The sequence below is a fragment of the Suricata suricatta genome, chromosome 15 (assembly GCF_006229205.1).
Source record: "Suricata suricatta isolate VVHF042 chromosome 15, meerkat_22Aug2017_6uvM2_HiC, whole genome shotgun sequence".
NCBI classification, from domain to species: Eukaryota; Metazoa; Chordata; class Mammalia; order Carnivora; family Herpestidae; genus Suricata; species Suricata suricatta.
In genome coordinates this window covers 65980060-65991129 of record NC_043714.1, presented here as the reverse complement: position 1 = coordinate 65991129, position 11070 = coordinate 65980060, and the positions used below count along the sequence as shown (strand labels likewise).

The 11070-nt window shown below is 50.6% G+C and overlaps 1 long non-coding RNA gene across 8 annotated transcripts in view; it reads right to left on the bottom strand.

Annotated features, from left to right (window-relative positions):
- LOC115279408 overlaps window positions 1-11070 on the bottom strand; it is a 222882-nt gene that overhangs the window by 117180 nt on the left and 94632 nt on the right. The window lies entirely within an intron of this gene.

Here is an 11070-nt window from a genome sequence, read left to right as displayed (position 1 = left end):
AGTAATACCTACTACCCACCCAGAGGGAGCACATGAGGATTTCGGCTCGGGTCATGATCCCAGGGTTGTGGGATCAAGCCCCGTGTTGGGCTCCATGCTGGATTTAGAGCCCTGCTTAAGCTTCTCTCTCTCTCCCTCTGCCTCTTCCTCCATTCATGTGCATGCTCTTTCTCTCTCTCAAATAAAATAATAATAAATAAAGCACAGGTTCTTTGCTTAGGATGATAAGCCATAGGGAAAACATCACCTCGGCATCTGGAAAACATCATGGACCATAAGAGTTCCTTTTCTCCTGTTTTCTGTCACCAGACTCAGCATCTGGTAGGCAGTCACTATACACACGATGAGGTTTAGATTGGTCCAGAAACCTGCTCCAGGTGTCAAAGCTACTAAAAGGCAGGGCTGGGCAAGAACTCTACTGACTTCGCCAATGTAAAATAGGCACCGACTGACTACCATGCCCACTTCAGAGGAAAGGAAATTGAGATGGACGAACCTGCAGGCTCCTTGGACCTGCCTGACCTCGGGCCGAGCAGGGAGAAGGAAGAGAAAATGTATCCAAAAGAGCAATCAGAAAGCAGGATAGGGTTCCAGAACCAAGGAACTTTTAAAGGGCTTGTATTTTGCCCAGACTGTCTCAATGTGCTTTTGGGGAAGAGTGATTAGCTCTTTACATTGCCCAACTTCATTTACCACCCCTGACCCAATTATTTTCCAGTAAGGGAGGAAAGCAGATGTTAAAAGCCAATCATCTGTGGTCTTGAATCCATTCAACCCACTGTGTGACTTCAGGGGAGCTATCAAACCTTTCTGAGCCTCTGTTTCCCTGTGCAAATGAGAAAAAAAAAACCATCTAATTGATATAAAGTAGAGATATCCTACTTGTTATAAGGAGAAAAGATCACCATGTGACGGGCCTTCAGCGACAGATCACCCGTTGCATAAACGACAGGCACATCATGAAAAAGCAACCATGGGTTTAGCTTTGCAAAGGCATGGTGAAAACAAGTCTTCATGCTAATACATATTTATTATATAAATGAACACAATGATCCTTCCTCCAGCTTGCTGCTTGAAGAAATTGAGGGAAAAGGACACTCAAGAAGAAAGTGACAGTGACCACAAGCCAGCGCCTCGTTGGATGAGTTTGAAAGTGAGAGGGAGCGTCTAGTGCTCCACTGTGAAGGCGGAGCCTGAGGAGGGGCGGTGTCCCGGTCAGGGATGCTGTGTCATGTCTCCCCTCCGGTAACAGGTGCAGGCTTTCGGTGGAGAGTTGTGGAAGTGAGCGTTTTTATCTCTTTTGGAGACTCCGTAGTTGAAATCTCTTGCCATCCGTGTACCATTTCGTTCCTGGGAAAGATGGATTTCCTTTTGGTGATAGGAGCGGAAGTGTTTACGGAAGACATGAGCTGTGCCCTTTCTGGAGGGGAAACATCACGGTCCTGTTGAAGCCCTGAAACAAATGTTATTTCATCTTCAAGCAGTACAAAAAAGTTTTAATCAGAATAAAACAGCAGCTCTGAAAGAAGAAATTAAGCATGTTTCAGAAGACAATTTCTCTCAATTACAACGGAAGGAAAGTGTGCTTCCTGTTACTAGGTCACTTCGAAAGGCTTTGCGCCATTTATCTCCCCTGATACCTGGCTGATGATATCAGGGGGAGACGGTCCCCGAAAATGCGAAGAGCAAAATAAAACATTCCGACCAATAAACAGTCACCGCAGAACAAAAGTGTATTTTTTCCTGTTGTTCTACTAACAAATAAATTATAAGTCATATATTATTCTGTGTTTGGTTCAAGTATTATATGGGTTTTTTTTTAAACGAACTTGAAAATGTGCATAGATTTTGTGACCTTTACTCATTTTATGCCAAAATGTCAGAACGTGAACTGAAAGGACCCACACTGTGTCCTCAGTCTGATTTCGTTTTCAGGCCACCAAACGTCCTCTGTTCCAAGATTTCCATTCTTGAAGCTTACATGGACTTAATTCTCCTGAGCACCCTCCTCATTTTATCATCGGTTTCTGGATTAGTAAGAAAGTCTTCTTGGTTTCTATCCAAAATCACTTAAGTAGACTTTTTGATGAAATCAACACCTACTTTTAAGTAGCTTAAAGGAATATCAAAGTTGTTATGGTGAATCTTATCCACATAGAAGTATGTTACTTTTAATTTCCATAAATATTTAAGATATGTTGTATTTGCAAATAACACTAATTTAGTAATGGGGTGAGGCACTGCTAAAAAGAATGTTTTATGTTGTAAAATCCAAGAGAAAAATTTATTTAATGAATGTTTTGATTCTGATTCTGTGTAAGATAATCTTGATCTTGACTGTTTACAAAGCATTTCGAGGGTGTATATTTGAGAATCTAATATTTTGATACCAGATTATTTCCTAGACTTCAGTTTTGGGGTTAGCTCAAACTAATAAAAGCTATGAGATCAGTGAAGAAAAAAAAAAGAAGAAGGTAACAGTGTCAGAGGGAGAGAGGCGTGACCTTGGGATTTGTAGGGATTTGCGCAACATGGGGCCAGCCACAGACACGACACCTGCAGGGAAAAGAAAGGCACTGTTCGCAAACGTTGCCCCCCTGCATTGGCTCTGCGGACTGACTGCCACCGTACACTCAGTTTGCTTATCTGTAAATGTGGGATAACAAGATTCCCTGTCTTATTTGCACAAAGCATTTATAGAAGATCCAACACCCAGTAAGTGCTCAACAAATGTGAGCCACTCCTTTTACTTTGAACGTTTTTTATTTATCTATTTATTTATTCTAGCAAGAGAGAGAAAGAACACAAATGGGGGGGGGGCAGGGACAGAGAGAGAAGACGACACAGAATCTGAAACAGGCTCCAGACTCTGAGCTGTCAGCACAGAGCCCAATGTGGGGCTCGAACTCATGAACTGTGAGATCATGACCTGAGCCGAAGTCAGACGCGTAAGCGACTGCCAGGCGCTCCGTGAGCCATTCCTTCTATTTCCATTCACTATTACTGCCACCATCTCTTTTCTGTCCTCCCCTTGGGGCTCAGCACTTTGCATAGTTACCAAAGCAATAAAAATTACCACTGCCTTCTTTCTACTGTGAGTGACGAGGTCAGTGAAGATGCTTTCTTAGCACTGACTTCTCCTTCCCACAAATCCCTCATGCTGTCTCTTGACCCACTAGACCCCAGGCCACCCTCAGGCAGAAAGCATCTGTTTCTGCTTGTCACTATACCCCTAGCAGTTCGGACAGGATCTAATTAATAGAAGGGACTCCGCAGAGCTGGTACATAAAAAGCGCTTGGCAGCTTTGGATGAATAATCATGGGCAGAAAGGCCAACCGCCATCAGCGCTGCCCGTGTACATCAGGCCTCCAAAGTGACTCGAGGGAGGACCCACCGCTACAAGCCAGCAGGAGGTGGCCTGGAGGGGCCTACATGGCGTCCCAGCCAGCACGGTCTCCACGCGGCGGGTCTCCAAACACCTGTGAGCACGTTCCTGCTTATGACCCTCTTTCTCCTTCCCGGTCACCTTGTGAGGATGGCGGCCTCAGTCCCTCAGGACGGAGACCAACAGAGGCCCAGAAAGCTCAGGGACCTCCCCCTGGGCCACAGGGCTGATGTGGAAGGGGCAGTAAGAGTCCTCACGGCCGGCCTAGAACCCAGGACTTCCAGTTCTACAGCCTGCGCCCAATCAAATGCTCAGTATATGCTGGTGAGTTGAACCGGGGGGCGGGGAAGCAGGGGAATGGAATCAACAGTGTGAACGTTTCCCAAAGAATTCAGAACTCTCCGCACCTAAATGGGAGAGAAAACTGCTCAGCGGCGGTTCCAAAACCGATAACCCTTGGCAACAACACACGTGAACTTGGCGAGGAAGCACTTCAGATGAAGACGGATGGGTTTATCAATCTCCCTGGACATCTGGGGTGAGCAGGGAGCCATGAGGATTCAGGCTGCCTCCGGGGTCCTCCCTCCCCAGGGCAGGTGCGTGCACACAGACGGGGGCTCAGCCTTCTCCTAGCCATCGGGGAAACTACTAGAAACCATGTCTCCCTCAGCAGATTAGCAAAACAGTGGCCATCTGATGGGTCGAATGTGGGCGACAAAGTGGGGAAAGGGGGGGTTCCGGGGTACAGAGGGTGGGAGCATAAATCCGCACCACTGCTCTGGGAAGAAATTTGACAGCATCTGTAACATGGAGAATGTTTATCCAAAGGTAGCAACGTCACCTTGGGTACAAGCCCTAGAGGAGCGTTCACACACGTGCCTCAGGGCACAGGGAAATGTTCCTCGAAGCATTTTTTGTAACATGGGGGGATGGGGGGGGGCGGAAGGAAGACAGGAAAGGCATCAAGCACAGCAGAGCGGAAGGATAAGGAGCCCTTGACAAATACTTCACAACTGTTCATTGTTAGTTCTCTTCTGACCCGCCTCCCCCCCCCACACTCACCCACCCACTTCATTTTTTTATGTCTTATCAGCCTCCTGCCCTGCCCCCCAGGGGAAAGCAGACTTCACATATGAGAACATGGTGCCAGACTCCCCGGAAAGCTTTCCAATGTCCTTAGCCCAAGAGAGGCTCTCATTACAATGGGGCCTGGACCTCAGCCATGAGCCCAGGGAGGGGAGAAGTGATTTCATTCTACTTAACCCAATTTGCCGGGCCCAGAAGGCGGCTAATGAGCAGCCTGCAGCCCGGGAGTCATCGATACCACTCTCCAAATCAAGTTACCAAACTGGCCTCAAAACTGCTTCCAAGGGGGCCAGGCTGATGGTTACCAACGAGGCGTCCTGCCGGCCAGATGGCCGCGGTCCCTCCTCAGTCAGTGGCAGAGGGAACTAGCTGGCCTTTGTCTTTGCCTTGGGACCCTCCTTCCTTGAACGTCTGATCCCCCGGGACGGAAGCCGGGTCACCATAAAAACCCTGAGACAGTGGAGCCAAACCAAGGAGGACCCAGAGTCAAAGGAGAGAGAAGAAATTCCCACACTCGACAGCACCCCGCTCCCTGGGAAGTTTCCCGAATAACTCACCCTGGAGCTGGTGAAGGGCGGAGTCCAGCCTCCCACAGAGAGCTGGGAGCAGAGCCTCAAAGGTCACCTCCAGGCAAGAATTATGGTGAGCAGATTCCATCCACGGTTTTGAGGAAGCCTCCCCGTGCCCTGTGAGGGCTGGAGTCTTATCGCCCCCATTTCACAGACGAAAAAACTGAGATTGTGAAAGCCGAGCACGGTCACATGACCGGCACACAGCCGAAGTTGAAACCGAACCCGCTGCGGCCTCTTCAAACACAGTCCCTGGGGGGCCCCTAAGTCACAGGGGTTTCGTAGTTGAGATCTTGATAACTTACATTCCCTTCTCTATATCTGAACGTGAAAACAGTCCAATGAATCTTGCGCAAGCACCAAATATGCTTTCCTTAAGATGCTTCTCGTTATTCATCTGAAATGCCTACTTTTTCTTGAGCGCCCGTGGAATGTGAAGCCTTTGGCCACCTTATCTTCAATCGTCCTTAAGGGCACAGGATTATTTTTCTCTTTTACAGAAGGGGGGCAAAATGGCTCTGAGATGTGCGTAATAGACTCAATGTCACACAGCTGGGAAACAGAAAAACACCCTGTGCATTTGGCATGAAATTCATTTTAAACACTTAACTTGGGATTCTCTCCCTAGACCAGGCTAACTGTCAGCCTTGGTGTCTTCAGGCTCTGTGACAGCGTGTGTCAACTCTACCAGCCAAGGACACAACAGATCTGGACCAATGGGTCTCAACAAAGCATGATTTTTACCCCACTCCCTAACAGTCAGCCATGTCTGAAAACACTTCGGATTATCACGACTCGGGGCTGGGATCTGGGGGATGGGGCTCCTGGCCTCTAGTGGATAAACATCCTTCAGGGCACAGGACAGCCCCAGAGTGAATTCTCTGGGCCAAAATGCTGACTTCACTCCACACCTTTTACACATCTTCAGTGTGTTCACGGTCTGGATTTCATACAAGGAAAGGTTCTATATTTCTCAATACAATAAAACAGTACTTACTAAGTTGCAGTGAAACTTAACCTGGATGATTCTTGGGGCTAACATACCCACCGAGGCCTCAAGAAGGTTCAGCCGGAAATGAGACCCGGGCTGATTCACTGTGGGGAAATAAGGATGCTGGGATCCCTGGAGAGATCCACTCTCGCCCTGAACGCTGCTGAGAGCCTATCGTGCGTCAGACCTGGGCTGGGCCTGGGGGTGGTACCAAGGGGCAGGACCGCGTAGGACTTGACAGCCGGCTCCCCAGGGAGACACGAGTCATCCGAGTCATCTCAGGAGTCCTCTCGCAGAGCCACCAGATGAGTTGGGAAGGCCATTCCGTTGCCTTGTATTCTAGGGACATTTCCAGGCCCTCAGGCCTAAACCCCTAGGACAGAACTTTCTCTTCTTTCACAACCTCAGGAGGAAGGCTCCCAAATTAATAAAAAAAAAAAAGAGCAGGAAAGATGGGTCATTCAGTTTGCCCAGAAGGCACCAACTCAGGCACTCCATCCATCCCCCTGGTCCCCGAATTATAGCCACAGACACAAGGTCAGCCTGTCCAACCTCACTGCTGGGCTGTCCAAGGGTCACCGCAGCACAGAAGCCTTCTAAGGGGCAGCTGGAGGTGGGGGGGGAGAACCCAGGATTTAATCCAAATGGCCCTTCTCCATCGAAAGACAATAAGGCTCCAGCACTTGGGGTGATCTGTCACTTCGCCTGGGAAGACAAGTCAGAACCTGAACCCAGCTCTGCCCCACTCACCTGCTTACATTCACTAATATTAGTCACTAGCATGTGGTGTGACCGCAAGAAAGCCCTGCACACGCCCAGACCACCGCCTGGGGGCCTGGACCTCAGGCTGCCCTGGGGAAGTCAGTGTTCATCTCACTGATCCCCAAACATGGGTCCATCGAGACAGCACCTTTCACGCCTGCTTCAAAGAACAAAAGACCCAAGGAAGCCAAGAGGGACAGTCCCCAGAAGAGGGACCACCACTTCCCAAAGGGGCCAAGTCTTGCTCCACATCCACAATCCAGATGAGGGGCTGGTGCCACAAGAGGGACACGTCCAGGACCCCCAGAGGCTGGACACAGCAGCTATGCCCTGAGCCTGGGCCAGGGAAGAAAGAGCAGAGAGTAAAGAGGAAAAACAGTCCACAGTTCGTTAAAGACATGATGATTAAGAAGTGTGTCAGGATGTACACATCAGCATTAAAATACCAATAATACTAATAACAACTTTAACTAGAATAACAGAAGCGAAATTTCACAGAGGGCTCATCATAAACTAGATAGAATTAGGTGACTTTTTGTAGGTCAGCAGCCGAGCGCTGACAAATTTCATTGCAAGCACTTTGCGTGTATCAATTAACTTCCCTTTCGGTGCGCTGGGCAGAATCATCCCGCATCCAAGGGAAGGAGATGCCCTCATCCTAATTCCCAGAACCGCCACTGTGTTACCTCCCCGACAAAGGGAACTTGGCAGATGGGGTTCCGGTTAAGGGGCTGGAGCTGGGAATTACTCTGGAGTGTCAGAGTGTGCTAATCTAATCCCCTGTGCCCTAGAAATCAGAGAACCTTTCTGCTCTGGAATCTGCGCGACGAGAGGGGGGAAGGAGGAGGCATGAAAGGCACTGGACCCACTGTTACTGGGTTTGATGTGGAGGGAGGAGGCCATGAACCACAGACATGGGCCACTTCTGGAAGCTGGACATGGCCCCCAGCCGCCAGCCAGCAAGAAAACAGGGACCTCAGTCCTACAAGTGTCGGGACCTGAACGTGGCCAACAAGCGGCACGAGCAGGAGAATGGACCCTGCCCACTAGCGTCTGCAGAAGTGACTGTGGTCCGGGGACGCCCAGCCCTTGCCCGGTGGGACCTGTAACCCGCAGCCCTGCACAGTAAGTGGGGCTGCAGGGGCCCTCAACCCACGCCTATCGCAGCGACCGGAGAAAACAGATAATTCAGATGAGTCACGGTGCGGACCTGGAGGACCAGGTGGGGACAGGAGGACTCCGGGGGCCTCGGTCCTGCCCCTCTGCTCTGCGGCCTCACGGAAAAACCGTCTCCAATCAAGCTCCCAGAGGACAATGCAGACGCTGCCTTTGGACTTACTCTCCCCAGAGTTGCTCTTTACATACAAGTATTTCCAAAAAATTTTTTTAATGTTTGTTTTTTAGAAAGAGAGAAACAGAGCATGAGCAGGGGAGGGGCAGAGAGAGGGGGAGACATAGAACTTGAAGCAGGCTCTGGGCTCCGAGCTGTCCGCACAGAGCCCGACTCGGGGCTCAAACTCATGAACCGTGAGATCATGACCTGAGCAGAAGCCAGACGCTTAACCAACTGAGCCACCCAGGTGCCCCTACATACAATTATTTTAAATACAAATTGAGAAAGATAATAAGATAGTTACAACTATAACCTGTCTTAGAACTAAGGGGAAAACACCATCCGGCCCGGGCCTGGATGGCAGTAATAAAAACAAGTGCAGACAGACCAGGCCCAGCGCTCGGCGAGCACGTGCCCGTGTGCACTGGGGTCTAAAATTCTGCTGTGTTCCAGAACAGCTCTTATCCATCACTATCTGGGCCCACCCAAGACCTCACCCAGTGCAGGGTTCAGGCCTGGAGCAGCAGGAGGATCCCAGACCTTGGCACCACATGCCCTAACTGGTCAGCCCTGATTATCTGAAGAGCATCCCTGGGGGAGACCCAGGGAAAGACGAAAAACCGTGATTCCAGCAGAGAAGTGACCATGGACTTAACCTAAAAGAAAGGAAAAGCCTTCTTTCTTCCAGGCCTCTGAGGAGCATGTGGGCATTACAGGGAAAATCCATGGCCCCTGCCCGGCCTTGAACCTGTCTCTGTTCTCTCTTATGAGCCTGGGGTCTTCAGCCAGCCATTCTACTTCCCAACTCTCAGTGTTCCTTGTGGCCAAATGCAAACACAAAGAAGGCTGCCCCCACCCCCATCAGCGCGCACTTAACAAGAGCCACCATGATGACTGGGATGTGCCAAGGACACACAAATGTCTCGGGACAGGGCTTGGTGAGGCATGGTCAGCTAGGAGAAGTGCTCCGGGAACCAAAGGCAGGCTCTGCAGAGCACCACATTCCCAGGAACCCGGAGGCTTCAGGAAACCCCCTCTCGACTCAGCTGATGCCTCCCCAGGTGGTCTTTCTCCTGCTGACATACCCCGCCAGTCCACCCCATCTGGTCTCCCCCGTCCATGATGCGAGGCTGCCTTTCACTGGTGCACGGTCCCTTCTCACATCAGGGTGTGGGGTGCCATGCGCCAGCCCAACGCCTAGCATGGGGAGCTCAACACGTTTTTGTTAAATGAGAAAGGTGAGGGGAGCAAATCACTGATACAGACCCAGATCTCTCCTCCTCGATAACCACAAAGCCACAGCAGAGACCAAGACGGGGGAAGAAGACCCCCTAGGACAAGCCCATGGAACCTCATGGACGGAGAAAAGAGAAGGGGCTTCTACGGCATCTCACAGCCCCGCCTTGGTTTTCTCATCTGTCACATGGGCGCAAAGCCTGCTGTGTCCACCTCCCCACGGGGAGGCACTGCTCAAGAAAGGTAGGCGACAGGAACATTCCCCATGAATGTTCACGAGCTGAAGGCACCTCTACCAGAGCCCACACTGCTGCCACACAGAGACCCCAGCACGAAATAGCAACGTGCCAAACCCACAACGAGCTCACAGCCCGGAGCCTCTTTCTTCATTAGGGAAGCTTCCACCTGGTCCAGCTCTGCAGCCTCGAGAACAAATGGCCTTGGCTGTCTCCAGGTGTCATTTTTCCTCCAATACTATAAGAAAAAAAAGAGATCAGAACCCCAAAGGAATCTTACAGGTAACGGGTCTATGCAGTCTGTAAGACTGGGAGCTTCTAAGCATATATATAGATCTAGATTTGGAGCCACAGGATCTAAGCACAGGGTAAGAAAGGCCTTCAGCTCCTACCACAAGCCCTCGGTATCTCTCCTGTACCCTGAAAAGAATATCACGGATACAGCATTTGACACAAATAAGCCTCATTTCTGGCCCAGAAGAACTCGAAGCCATCTGCGCTTCTCCGTCCCAGAATGGGACCCCCTCAGGGGCCCAAAGCTGTGCACAGTCAGGTTTTCCGTTTCCTGGAAAAGTGCTTAGATTTTTAACTTCACTCACATCTGCGCACCCTCGATTCCCCTTAGCTCCAGCTGACGAACCAAGGCAGGGATCCCATTTCCATAAGAGGAGAGAAGGGGGAGGCAATGAACTCTAGACCCCACAGTCATCCCACCTCTGTGCAAAGACGTGTCCTTTCCTGAAAGGCTCTGCTCTTGTGGACACCCCTGCCCCCGTAAGAGGCTGCCTGCAAAGCCAGGGATTTCCAGGGCCTTCGGCCTGGTGTGACACAGGCGGACTTTAGAAGCCCGGGGACATGTGCCAGGAGGGGAAGGACAGAGTGAGGCGGGCATAACAGATCTGTCTCCAAACGGGCTTTGACAAGGACAGAGCATGTGAAAGTCATAATCTGGGGTGACAGAAACACCAGGGGTCAAATCCCAGCTGTCGCTTTCTCGGTGAGCGGTGAGCGACAACCAAAAAACGTCTTACCTATCTGAGCTTTGGGTTTGAACCCTAAGTGATAATGAGCTTGTAGGATGCTCAGAAAGAAGACACTGGATGATGCGACTCAGCATCTCAAGATGGGCACTCACGCCCTGTCCGCTCCTTGTCCTGGCTGCCACCGTGCCTACAGTTCACTTCGGGAGGACAAGTTCACTTCTAGTGACCTGGAACAAAGGGACTGAACCAGATTAAGGTTCCCACCAAGCCTAGGATGCAGGCTGCAAGCCCGCGGGCGTGGGTGACTTGGTGTGCACTGGAAATGGGGAAGAAGTGAAACCACAGTGGTCATCTTCTGGATCTAAAAACCTTCCTGCGCCAAACCCTCCCAGGGCTCACGTGTGAATGCACACGGAGAGTACAAGCAGAGGCAAGCAGGGCGTCTAGGAGGAAGAGGCTCTTCTGGGGGGGGGGGGGGGAGATGGCCT